Below are 13,815 nucleotides of genomic sequence, written 5' to 3'. Positions count from 1 at the left end.
TAGATCTATTCGAAAAAGCTAAATGCCCACAATACATTTTAATATTAGTTAAACAATTCTATTCTGAAACTATAATACAAGTTGGTTTAACTCAAGAAGGACAATTATCTAGGCCAATTCAAACCAATAGGGGACTTATACAGGGTTGCATACAAGCAGCAACCCTATTTTTTTTTTTAATATCTGATATTGGTAAATAACTAAAAACAGTAATTTCTGACTGTCCAAAAATAGGCTCCTCCTTAATATCCTGACTACGGTATGCCGACCATCTCGTGTTGATATCGAAAACTCAGAGCAGGCTCCAGAAATTACTCCTACCACAAGTAACTACCTTTCGTTTAATTTAGAAAAAACAAAAGTGTTACCATGTGATAACAACTGCCATAAGAGAAAATTCAATTGGATGCTTCACAGCAAACCCTTAATTACTACTGATGAATACATCTACCTAGGATTAAACACCAACAATATCCCCCTTGACTTAAGTTACCACACAACCCTTAGAAATAAAATTCAGACGACTACTTTCCAAGCTTGTATAATACATAAAAGATGTAAGCATGCAGGAGGCAAAGGCACGGGTGTTTGCTGCAGCCATGGAGACGGGGGAAGCCTGCCTAGGAGTCTGTGCTCCCTGTTTGCAATGCCGGACCATAGCCCCGCCCCATCACAGACAGAATGCTGCGGGATTCACCCACGAAGGTGTAAGCCTGCGGCAGGCAAGGGTATTTGCTGCCGTCAGGGTGTTCGCGCACCGCCAAGTGGAGCCACAAAGGGGACACGCTGCTGCCAATCTAATACCAATAGAGCTCCATCGGACCTGGATCGTGTCAAAGGTGAGAAAAGCATCGGCCTCCCCCCCACTAGAGACTCGAATAGGCTGGGCAGTGTTGCAGGAATGGTCGGAATGTGTAGGTGTGGAGGAACTCCCCCCCCCCACCCCCTCTTTTTCTCAAAGTCGGCCCTCATGTCCAACCTGCAAGCCACCTCTGCACCTAAAGCGGATCGCAAGTATAAAGCTGGTCGAAGAATGGGGGGTAGGAGGGAGCAAAACTATAAACCTGTGAAGCGATGGGGGAGGACCAGGGTAGCAGAGCCCATCTTGTGGATGCCGGTCGAGGGAGGGCATTGACCCCAGCGACTATTGTCCCTACTTAAGAAAGGGGGGGGCAAAGGGGGGGCCAGGCTTTGAACACTTGAGTATCCATAGCCATCGCTCCCTGGGGGAATCTCATTGGCCTACTCAAGATCATGCACTGAACTCCCTGTCTGCCTTTACACCAGTTGAATCTGTGCCCAACACCAACCTGTTGACCCCCGGAGGTGGTTTTGACTATTGCCACTGCAAATCTCCTAGATACCTTGGTCAATGGATGTGAAAGGATACCGAAGCTCATTGGGGGCTATGAGCCACTGGCCCCAACGTTGGTACTCAGTGCCCCTACCTCCTCCTGAGCTGTCCCCAAAGGCTTGTCCCTGGCACTACATACTTGACCCCCGATCCACGGTTGGCTCTGGCCGCAGAGGATGTTCATCTCCCGCCTCCCTCTGCCCACCCGCCAGCGGACCGAATCGACCTGGGCTTTGAAAGATCTTGTAAGGGAAAGCGTTCCTTGAGCCCCCCTTGTAGCACTGGAGTGAGGTCACGTCACCTGCACCTTCCGGGGCTAGCTCCTTCCTCCGCCTAACTCCTCTCAGAGCCCCCAAGTAATCTATTCAAGGAAATCAGTCCCTGCCAGCCTCATCACCGAAGGATCAAACTGTTACCCCGGGCTGTTGCTGTGACCGTATTCTCTCCGAACTGACCAACATCAAATCATTACTATCGGCTCTGTTTAAGGGCATGACAGAGGCCAGGGGGGAAGGAGGGGCTTGCATGGCTGGAGATGACCTACTTGGGGATGGGTTTGGAGGCTTGGGCCCAACTGTTGGCACGGGACTACAACCCCAGTACATCCGTCTTCCCTCTTCTTTTGGTGTCCTGAATGCTTGCAGCTGTTCAACCCCCAGTCCCAAACGCTTTGAGAGAGCCCCCAAAGGTCCATATCCCAGGGCCTGTGCCCTTACCCAAGGTGTCCCATGCCCCAAAGATCCATGCCCCAACGACCCTGGACACTAAGCATCTCGCAGGGAGGGCAATCAACGTACACAACCACGGTTCTGGGGGGCCTTTACCCAGGCATAATGCCCACAAAGCTCCTAGAAGAACTACTGTGTTCCTGCACGGGGTACCAAAACTGCCCTCTGACAGAAGAGAACCAAGGGATGCCCTGCGGAATAAATGCCTCCACTGGCTACACCATGTAGGGGATTGTGTTTCTGTGACTAGGGACGCCATGGTGAAATGTACTAGATTGCTCAATAAAATGTCTTCAGACTCTGTTAAAAAGTTATTTGGGGATGAGTACATGGCAAGGGATGTTTTGAGAATTTGCAATGGCATGGGTGGTCCCGAAGAAGTGGTAGCACAGTGAGCACATCCAATACTCCTGGCTCTGCCGCCTTCCATGACGACTCTAGAAGCAAGGGCCCTCTTTCTGGGGGAAAATCTTACTGTTCTGGTGCCCAGACGTTTGGGGAGATAAATGGACTATGGGGTGGTGAGCAATGAAAATCAGTTTGGGATCTGTACCGGGATACTTACGGAAGGTGTAGCTTCTGTTTTTTTATGCTTTTTTCTTTTTCTTTGTTGTTGAATGTCTTATTTTCGAACTGTATTGACAGGATGTACTTTGATGGCCACTCGACCGAATAAAGTTATTGATGATGATAATGACAAAAGATTGGGCAAATTATCACCTATTATAATCAAAAAGTAATGCCAATAATTACCTTTGGATCCGAAGCAAGGCAATATAAAGGGACAAAATATTGGACACAGCTCGAAGGAGCCTTTTGGAAGAAGATCCTCAGACTACCATTATCGACGCCTATGGAACTCGGACATGAAATAGGGCTCCTCTTCCCTTAATATAATCGTGATTTGGAAAATAATAACCCTTTATCGGAAATGTCTACTAGCGCCAAACACAGATTATTTGCTATCAATCGCTAAAGCATCTATTCTGAAGTCCGATAGCGAACCAAAACCATGGATTCATACAGCTCTGAATTTCATGACCAGCGTAGATATTACCAAAGACACATTACTGTCCAATCCCAACAAAGCCAAACAAAACCTTTGGGCTTATGATTGGCAGAACACTTGAGATAGGATACAAAAATATGATTGCTTTAAAAATTGTCATTTTAATCTTAAATCCCTGAATGTGACCGAACTATCTATTGAAATTTCATCGGCAGAAAACCGAACAATGTCCTTAAGATCTCGATTTAACATCTGGCCAACCAAGAATCAAGTGGGAGTACTGATAAAGGCCAGCCCTATCTAAAGAGCATGCAGACATTGCTGTGATGTTACCACTCTTGAAACTTTAAAGCATATCCCAATATATTGCCCGGCTTTGGCTGATTTAAGGAATAATTTATTTTATACATTTTTTTGCTGAAATGTATATAATGACCCAAAGATTTTATGGAAAGAACACTTTAGTGGCCAGCGTATTTCTTTAACGTTGGCAATAATGAATTTCTTATTACCAAGGCTGGGTTTAAGATCCATACAATCAAGATAAGAATAGGAACTGCTAAAATAGTATAATCTAGCGCCTGGTAAAGGAGTGATTGTCTGCAAGCAGTTTAAAATTAACTGCATTTTCTAGCTAGTAATTTCTAGACTCCTTCCTTTGTTTTAATATTTATAGATGAGGACCATAGCATACCGATTGATTTTATATAGTCTAACATCCTTTGTATTTTTACCCATCAAGGATACATTTTAATGAAATCTTCTTAAATGTTATGTATTTTACTAATCACTTTTATCTGTACTTCTATGAACTGTATTAAATGTCAAATGTATTGTATATTGAAAGGTTGATTTGAATCAGACAAACAAAAAAAAGAAAATGTTTATGCATAATTGGGATCTCTAGAAAACAAATGGGAATGTGCCGGGGGATAGCCCAAGTCAAGTAACTTGGATTGGACCCATGCCCACCTCAACCACTGATTTTGTATTTGGGTTCTACGTCCCTTTTTGATAATATTTCTTTAGAGGTTTCAAATAGTGCAAGTAGTTATCATGCGATGTTGGCCTTAAAATTCTGGTTTGATGTCGGAAGGAAGAGTGTGGTAAGTTTAACTGGTAAAAACATCATGGTCAACAACTCAGGTAATCGGTTGGGTTATTTGTGTCTGAACCCTAAAACTCTTAATTAGAATGTGTATAAATGTTGGAGTAGCTGGTCATTATTGGAGCAATCTGACTACCACTCATCCGATTGCTACTCTGCAACCCTGGAAACTGGTTAATAGACTCAGCGATGACTCAGTGCAGGAAGCAGTGTCCTTTCTCTCAGACACCCAATCAGGTGTTTGACATCTTGATAAGAAATCACAAGAGACAAATGCACCAGGATGATTAAACAGAACTATACATACTGGATTAAAGCGTATCCAACCTGATAGGGAGTTTTACATAAATTGCTGTCTGTGACACAACTAGGTTTTAGCCTAAACTACCAAGGATTGGTAGCAATGGCTGAGCAGCCAGGCTTAGTCTATGAGGGAAAAGGGCTGTAGTGAGGCACACAGTACTTAGAGCATACAATTGGTTCAAGGAAACACTGACACACTCGTCGTTATATACAAATAGTCATTTTATATACACTAAGGCTAAAGCAAATAGGTCAAGCAAGTACTATCCACACAGTAATAATCACAGTAGAATAAAAATGTAGCACACTTCTGATTTAAAGCAATACAAAAGTGTGAGAAAACTACTAATACTAATAAGCAGACTTATATTAACTCTTACAACTTTAGTTGACTCTTTCTTAACCACTCTTCAAAGGTCCAATCCTATACTAAATGAGTCTCAAAGTGTCAAAGGGGCCCTGGGAGTCCAGAGACCAAGGGCTGAGGAGGCAAGAGGTAGATAAGCAGCAAACAAAGCAAAGTCTTTGTAGATGTCTTCAGGTTTGTAGGTAAGAGTTTTGGCAATTTAGGGCCAAATGGGTTGTTCACCCCTTTGGGACTTAGGGTGCCCTGGAGGGGGGTGCAAGCAACCACTTCACTGAAGTCCTCCAAGAACACCTGAGCAACACGACAAGACCAAGGTAAGTACCTAGGCTTGTAACAATACCTTATCAATTAAGAACTTGGTGCAGCAGGTTAACCCCCAAGATGAGGACACCGTTGTCCCTGGTTTGGGTTTCTTGGCCTGGATGGCTGAAGAAGGATCTTTGGAGGGAACAGATGTATGCATTTGAGCAGTGGGATGCCCAGCAGTGGATCCTCACAGCCCTTGTGCGTTGGAGCCCTTCACGGGCTTCGGTTCAGCGACGCTTGTCGTCCCAGAGACTTTTCTTCGGTTCTCGGTCCTCAACTCAGCTGAGGGCCTTCAAGGAGAGGAAAGGTGTCACGGTAGGCACAGAAAGATGCCCACAAGGTTTCAGCCAGATCTGCGCTTCACACAAGGTTGCACTGCAAAATGGCATAGGTCTCAGGGTACTGGGAGATTGTAGCCCGAGAAAGTCACAGCCCTTTGTGGTATGGTGCAAAATTCAGGTGCGCTTGAGACTGGCTCACGAGATTGTAGCCCGAGAAAGTCACAGCCCTTTGTGGTATGGTGCAAAATTCAGGTCCGCTTGAGACTGGCTCACGGGAGGTAGTCATCTTCAAGAGATCTTCCCCGTCGCTTGCAGTTCGGTGTGTTGGTCTTCAAAAGTCACTCAATGGTTCTGGCGGTTGCTGGGACGTACGTCTATGAATTCCTCTCCGGATCTTCAGTCCAGTGGTCGATTCTCAGGTTCAGTTCCAGGACCCATTCCTTTTATGCAAGAAAACTGACTGAGCCCGCCAATCACCATTCAAGCCTCTTGTGCAAATCTGGGGTGCAAATGTCCAGGGGGCCAGCCAGCCTCCCAGTTCAAACTGGTTCCAGGTAGACACTACAGGACAAAGACCAGGGGAGTTTCGGTTACCTCCCCCACTTCCTGTCCTTTCAGACTGCCAAAGACAAAAGACCTAATAAGACCCATTAAGAACCCCATCCCCCACCCAGGAAGGTAGGAGGTGGCTCAAATAAAATCAAGTCATCATGAACAGATGAACAGGGCTTAAAAATGTACAGCCACCATTTAGGCCAATGGAGACTCCTGTATTCCAAGTCCACAAAACGTCATGCAATAAAAGTACACTGCCACCAGCCTGTTACATGAACTTGGAACAGTAACTAAAAGTAACTAAAGGTTACTGGAACAGTGAGAAAAGGGAGACACGGTTTCCCATCAGCACTACACATAAGGTGGGGTGGGCTAATCTCACAAAATAAATTACAGGAGGGACAAAAAGGGTGTCCCACCCCCCGCCCCTGGTAACTGTAAATAACCTAGGTAGAATAAAAAGGAAAGCTCAAGGAGCTTCCAGAAACACTGCACGGAAAGTGTTGTGTGCTGCAACAGTAAAAGGCAGATGCCAGAAAACATGGGGAAAAGCATAACTCCATTAAAAAGTATCAAAAAGAGATAAAAAGGGTTCCCAAGTACAGAGTAAAAATGACTGAGTGTGGTAAAAGGTTCCCACTCACTCAGGAGAGCCAGCTAAAAATCCAATAGTCCAGCAAAAATGCTGGGGGACTCACAAAGTGGGACGAATTACACCCAAGAAGGAATTTCTACCCAACAGAATCTATAACTGTATAAAAGATCATAAAATGGTCAAGTATTTAGTTAGAAACGATAGAGGCATTTGACACCTTTTAAATGGGCATGCAATCAGTCAAATATTAAGTCAAGCAAACTGCATCTCTGAATAATCATGGTCAAGGAACTTCTCTGACTTCTTAACAAAAACAAATGACTTGCCTTCCAACAGGGTCATACAATCTCAGACGCATTGGAGCCTGAGTTTTGATCAGGTGGACATTGAGCTAGGTATAGGAAAACTTAAAAACACTAGAGCTTGTGGACCTGATGGAGTTTTGAATATGGTGCTAAAAGAAAATGTAAATGTGTGCAAATATTTTACTAGCTCTTCAGACAGTTGGCTCATGACATGACTATTCAAGAGTCTTGCATACTGCAATTATTGTACCAATCTTCAAAAAAGTGACAGAAGGACCCGTGTGATGAATCTTTACATGTCGTTACTTCTCTGCAATGAGGAGCCCATCCCCATGAGGCCAGGGAGGCGAGGCCGCTACCAGATAGTCCCTCCCCTCTAGGGAGAATGTAGAACTACCCGGTCCCAATTACACCTCCACAACCTACACCTATGTTACACCCTAGTAGTATACCCAACCCCCCCCTTGTACCTGTGTCGGGCCCGTGACATAAGACCCATTGAGACTAAGAAGAGCCCAGACTACCCAACTAAGTCTTGCATCACAAAGAGTGGGACGAGAAGGAGGTGCATAACTATGAAGATCACTACCAAAAGTAGGTGTGAGCATTTTAGTTCTCCAGTAAGGGCCACTACTAACATCAACATAAAAACAGAAGATGGACTAGGGAGTTTGTGAAGTCATCCCTGGAGGAGCCAAGGACCGAGCGGCGGTCCGGCGTGGGAAGAAGTGAGCGCTGCAGACCAGTATGCTGTCGGAAGAAAGCAGGCTACTCCATCAGGTCTGCCGTGGAACAACCTATCCGGTGGGTGGCGGAAGAGCAGACCGTTGCCCGTTGAGACGTTCCCTAAAGGTAGGGAAATAAAGGAGCCAGCTGGTGGGGACCAAATGGAGTGTTGGGACTTAAGGGGAAGTGTCAGAGGAGCCCAATATAAGAAAAGGGGTAGTGAAGAACCCCCAGAGAAAGAGAAATATTGCAAATGGAAAAGGGGAGGAACTCCCAAATAGGGCAAAGTACATAACCTCACAACTTGAAAGAGAGTCAGGTGGACTTTGTAAATCATCTTTGTGACAGTACTTGGCAGGTTAGTGTACCATGCCTGTCCAAAGCACTAAGAGCGAGTCAAGAGAACTTTGTAAATCATCGTCTTCGTGACAGTATTGGCAGGATAGTGAACCGGGTCCGTCCAATGAGCTGAATAGAGAAATACGGGTCTTGGACCCACAAACTTAGAAGGCAAGCGAGAACAACCTTTTCCTCAAGGCAGTACTCGACAGCCAAAAGGCCAAGTGGGCTATAATGGGGAAACCTGGGTCAAGGATCATACTTGTGCATGAACTGCTGGGAAAGAAAGAAAATTGTGAGACAAGGATCACCAGGGGAAGGGAGTCATTCCCCCCTGGGTACCACTCAGTGTGAAGTGACCCGACTCCCTTCGCACAATATCTTGGTTTCACATTATCCTGGTAGTGCTACATCTACAGGAGAAAGTACAATCTAACCAAGAGGTCAGGGGAAGGGAGTCATTCTCCTGGACCAAGAACATGGACGCAACCTTCTAGTTTAGTTATTAGTGTAAGGGTCAGAATTAGAGATTTTGGCACATGACGGAGGACTCCTTAATTTACACTGATGTTCCGACAGAACCATTAGCACTTTAGTTGAGGGAGGAAAACCCTCGTAGGGATAGGGAAAGTTAGGTTTTCTCTTTATTTCTTTGGTGAATAAAAGTCTATAGCAACCACTATTCCACCTGTGTATCAGTCTCCTCCTTCCCACTTACAACCCAAAGAGCTACAGGCCAATTTCTCTGAGATAAATTGTTAGCAGGTTTGGTGCTCAAGGACCTGGTTAGGTGGATAGTAAACACTAAGAGATTGAGCATCCATCAAATAGGTTTCTGGAAGGTTATGGGGAAATCATTAAATGGTTTGGTTTATACATTATGCCAAACAAAGGTTTGTCGGGTTAGGGGACAACCGCTTCATTCAGCAAGCTTAGACCTGTCTGCTGATTTTGACAGGGGGTGCTCTGGTCTAAATGAGCAAATTGGGGCATTCCGTCTGGTCTTTTAAAATATGCTATTTATCTTATACTCAGATAATAACTTTAAAATGTGCTTTAACTCTGAGGGAGGGCTCTCAAGAAAGGTACCAGTAGAGTTAGGTTTAAGACTGGGGTGCATGTTAGCAACCTACCTGTTGAAATTGAAGGTCTTAGATCGTTAAGTTACTTTACAGAATTCCTCTGTTTCCATCTAAACTTGGCTCATTAGAGTTAGGACGTCTGGCCTACGCTGATAACCTGATTTTTCTTGAGGTCACCCCCATTGTCCTCCAAAGTGGCTTACATTTAGTGGGAAAGTATGCTTTGGAAAATAAATAAGATCTTAACCCTGACAAGTCGCATATTTTTGTTTATAACAAAAAGTCAAAGTATACATCTTTTAGATGATCCGTAAATGGTAACAGAATTGAGGAAGTTAAATGGCTAGTGTATTTTTGGTTTATCTTTGCGAATAGAAATCATTTAGGTCTTGTAAAAGGGAAAATGGTTTCCAGCATACAGGCCTTCATTAACCAGATAAAGCTTATTAAGGCTAAATATTGCCAGTATTCTTTAAGGCCTCAAATAGAATTTTATAAAGTCAAAGTGACCCCGATGATACTGTATGGTCTTGAAATGCTGCCAATTAAGATCAGGAAATGGCTTCATTTCTTTGAAGGAAATATCTGGCTTTAAGTTTTGGGTTTCCTCCCTCTTTGTCGACGGGGTCATACGCTTAGAGTTCGGGTTAAATTCTCTATGGTTTATGTATAAATGGAACAAATTTAGTCTATACATTAAGATAAAGGAGGCAAGAGGGGAATGAATCCCTTCTTTCCAGGTTGGGTGAAGTTAATAGTTTAAACCTAGATATTTCGCTGAAAGAATATATGTTAACTTGTGAATTTTTTTTAGTGGAGGCTGGAGTTGACTTGGACTCCCACCTCTAAGTATTGAATAAGAAGCTAAGAGAGTGAAACTATATAGGAAGTAGAGCTATCTTAACCAACTTAAAGCTATAGCAAGTATATATCAACTACTGTCCACGTGCCAAGTAGCCGATGGCCTATGTAGCCAAATCTCTGTCTTGCGACCACAGAATGTGTTTAAGATTCAGGTGCAACTGTCTTCACACACTAAAGGTGAAGGGCCCTCAAATAGGCCTTCCTTGAGACAGACCTACCTTTTCTTTGTTTTAAACTGAAAATATAAAAACAACTTGCAATTTAATTTTGGACTGCACAACCTTGGTACAAAGAAGGTTATTTTACTTTAATTCACAAGCCTGCAGCAGTTATATCGGAAAATCTGTGGGGGCACCTGATGATAGGTAATCAATTATCCCCTTCAATTGAATCAATTGCATTTCTAAAGGAAATGTTTAGCCTTCAAGGTAATATTCCTCATTTAGCTCAGCTTCTGTTGAGTCTACAGGACTGATTATCTTATAAATTGAGACTGGAGTTAAACTTTGATTCTGTTCATGCTAGTGGTTTTATACTTAGAGTGTTTGCATTTTGCATGCTGGCACCTTATTTATAGGATGTTCTTCAATTCAATATAGAATATATAGATCAAGAATCGTTTGTTTTGGTCATGTTTTGGCGATTGCAATTAATTGTCCATTAGATATTTTCCATCAGTGTATTCCTAGTTTTTTGTCTAAACATTTTTTGATTTTTTTAATAATAATTCGTAAGGAACATTTTATCTGCATGCATCTTCGAGTCCTCCCTTTCGGCAGCAGAGTTAAGTTTCTCGAATAAGATGTTTAATCAAATTGTGTGTGTTTTATACTAAAGTGTGCATGCTCTAGCTTGGGACATGAAATCTATTTTAAGATCATGAATTCAATTGCAAGAAGTTGTTTGCAAGACGTTTGTATGAATCGGTTATTGTAATGTGTAATATTTTAGACGTTCTGTATTGTGTTTAAAATTCTGAATTGTGAAAGGTTTGAATTGTAAACCATAACACAAGAATTTTAAAAAGTAGATGTTGAAGAATTGAAAAATATAAAACTTTAAACTTCCTCCGTTGTGGCTGGATTCTTGTGGCCATCTGACACTGAGCAAATAAAAGCAACTATGGCTGCCTGTGGCATTTTCTGGCCCACATAAAGGCTTCCTTTAGGGTCACATCGCTTCCTCTCCATCTACACAGATGTCACAGGCATACAGACCGAAAACAGGTCAGGCTGGTGGGCCACAGGAAACAAGTATGGCTTTTTGACTAACTGCACAAGAGTCACAATGTTCAGTACAATTAAATAGTTAACTGTAAATATAATTATTCAGAATTTAAATATTTTAGAGATTCACATGCTTAAAATATATATCATTCTGATGTCAAACTGCAAAAATCAGGTCACATATACACATTAACCTTTTATAGAAAGGCATTAAAAAAAAAAAAACCAGTAGATAGATAATACCTCCTGTATTATAGAACAGAAAAAATACAATTAAGACACTCAACACCGCTATACTAAAATCAGAGTCCTACATCTAAGGATAGGCATCCAACAGAGTGACAAGGTCTGAGGGGGAGCGTACAAAAACAGTAAATTGTCATTGTCACAAGCACACAACCAACTGCATTATATTGTAGATCCACTATCTGGTGATAGGTGCACAGTATAAATAAAGAGATAAGGAGAGAGGGTTAGAGATGGGAACCAGGCATTAAAATAGTCTATTCAGGATCCCACTGTCAATACAAACAAAGCCACAGTAACTCTACATTCTTGGGACACTATGAAAATACAAATGCATGCATCACAGTTATTGAAGAGTCCAGAGGGTGGAAACAGTTCTAAAGCACAGCCAGAAGCCAGACAGAAATAGACTTTAGCAACATTTATCAAGGCAGTACACTTCAAGGAAAAAGAGTTGCATGGTCACCGAAAATAGTTGCAGTGTAAATATGGATTCACAGTTAAAGTGGTGAGCATGACAATACAATCATTTAAAATAATTTGCATTCAACGCTGAAATTCCGGCCTTTGGCCTAAAGCTCCCAGGACATAAACGAGATGCAAAAAGAAATGTCCAGGGGCAGATAAATACCCCCCAAAGTCACTGTAGAAGAGTTTCAGGGGACTAGAAAATTCCTACGTCAGTAAACGGGACAAGGTCAGGCGGCAATCCATGTGTAAAGTGAAAAGGAAGGCGACTCCTAATTGTAATCCAAAAGTACAGATTCTGCATAAAATGTCCCCAGGGAGGACCACAGGAGGCCCCAATGAAGAGAGTTGTTTTGAGAATCATAAGCACATGAAGAAGATGCTCCAACAGGAAAAGTCCCAATGGGGAAATGTGGTGAGGCTCACTGGCAAAATGTCTTGTACCCCTGAGGTTGAGCATCTTAACACCATTCCAGTGCCCAGAGGGAAGTACTCACAATGTTTGCTTCTAAACGAAAATGTTCCTATGTAGCAGAAGAACTGGGTAAGTACAAAATCTCTTTTGTATGTGCGGTTTATAGATGCAACCTTGTTAGGGAGAATTCTCAATAAATGGCTGATTTCCCTTACCTAATGAGTCCCTCAGCAGCTTTGCTGGATTTCTAGGGTTTATTTTTTCACCTGGTAAGAGTGTAAGCCTTTTTCCTACTCTTACATGGGTTTTGCTGTTTGTATTTTCACTGTTTGTGTGATCTTGGGCACTGGAGCCTCACCTACTCCATGTGCACCACTTTTTGTGTGTGTTACACAGCACCTTCAGTGCAGTGACACAGGGTTATCTTTGAGACTTCCCCCTGACTACATTTTTCTGGGGCTGACTACTGTCCCCCAGAAACATGTAAAGTTGCCATAAACTTTATATAGTCACTTTAAATAACAGACCCAGTACACCCCATCTTACATCGAGTACTGGAAAGGGTTAATTCTTATCCCTTTTTGTCTGTGCCTGTTGGAGGCTTGTTTCGCTCCCTTAACTTTAAGACTTGGCTGGTGGCAGTGGTATCTACCCTAACTTTTCTACCGCGATTATATTATATAAACGTGGTATTGTTTTAGGCTATTATATTAGCGTCGAACATAAACCTGCTTGACCAAATACGACATGCATTACTTACCGTAAAAGCATTTCTGATGGTTGTATCTGCTTAGATTCACATGCTGTGCATATAGTCTGACATCCAGTGGTCACCGCGGAGTATTGCATCTTTTCTTTCGGGGACCGAAAGGGGACGTCGGCATAGTCGTGTCTGTAACACTATCCCTCACGCGCCAAGGTCCCTCCGATTGTATTTTTTCTGCCATGAGAGAGCCCAAGGCTATTGTGAGTGAGTACATGAAGAGAGAAAGTAGTAAGACGTCTACGTTCCTTCCACCCCGAGCTGGGAGGTAGGGAGGGCGCATGTGAATCTAAGCAGATACAACCATCAGAAATGCTTTTACGGTAAGTAATGCATGTCTTCTGATGTTTGTTAATCTGCCTAGAATCACATGCTGTGCATACACTAGCGAGCAGTACCCGGAGACCTAGAATGAGTGTCTAGGCAATAGTGTTTTGTAAAGGTGTGTACAGAACTCCAGGTTGCCGCCTTGCAAATGGACTCGAGGGGAACATTTGCAAGGAATGCTATGGAATTTGTATTTGCATTTTGTTTATTTGTATTGCGCTTCGCCCCAGTGCAAGGCCCTGCCTTGCCCCAGTGCCTCGAGTAGAATGTGCTCTAGGCCTGAAGGGTAGTTCTCTCTTTGTAAGAGCGTAACACAATGTGATGCATTTGACAATCCACCTTGAGATAGCTGATTTAGAGACAGGATCCCCTTCTCTACCAGCTGCCACTGAAACGAAAAATTGGTTTGTTTTCCGCAGTGGTTTAGTTCTTTCCATGTAGAACATGA

General features: G+C 43.0%; 1 protein-coding gene across 2 annotated transcripts in view; it reads right to left on the bottom strand.

The window, feature by feature from the left end:
* LOC138566953 (zinc finger protein 208-like) overlaps positions 1 to 13,815 on the bottom strand; it is a 644,285-nt gene that overhangs the window by 35,814 nt on the left and 594,656 nt on the right. The gene's annotated exons all lie outside the window — the stretch shown is intronic.

This window comes from Ambystoma mexicanum, chromosome 2p (assembly GCF_040938575.1).
Source record: "Ambystoma mexicanum isolate Mex_15411 chromosome 2p, UKY_AmexF1_1, whole genome shotgun sequence".
Classification (NCBI taxonomy): Eukaryota; Metazoa; Chordata; class Amphibia; order Caudata; family Ambystomatidae; genus Ambystoma; species Ambystoma mexicanum.
Note: the sequence above shows the minus strand (reverse complement) of the source record. Positions and strands in the feature narration are given on the sequence as shown.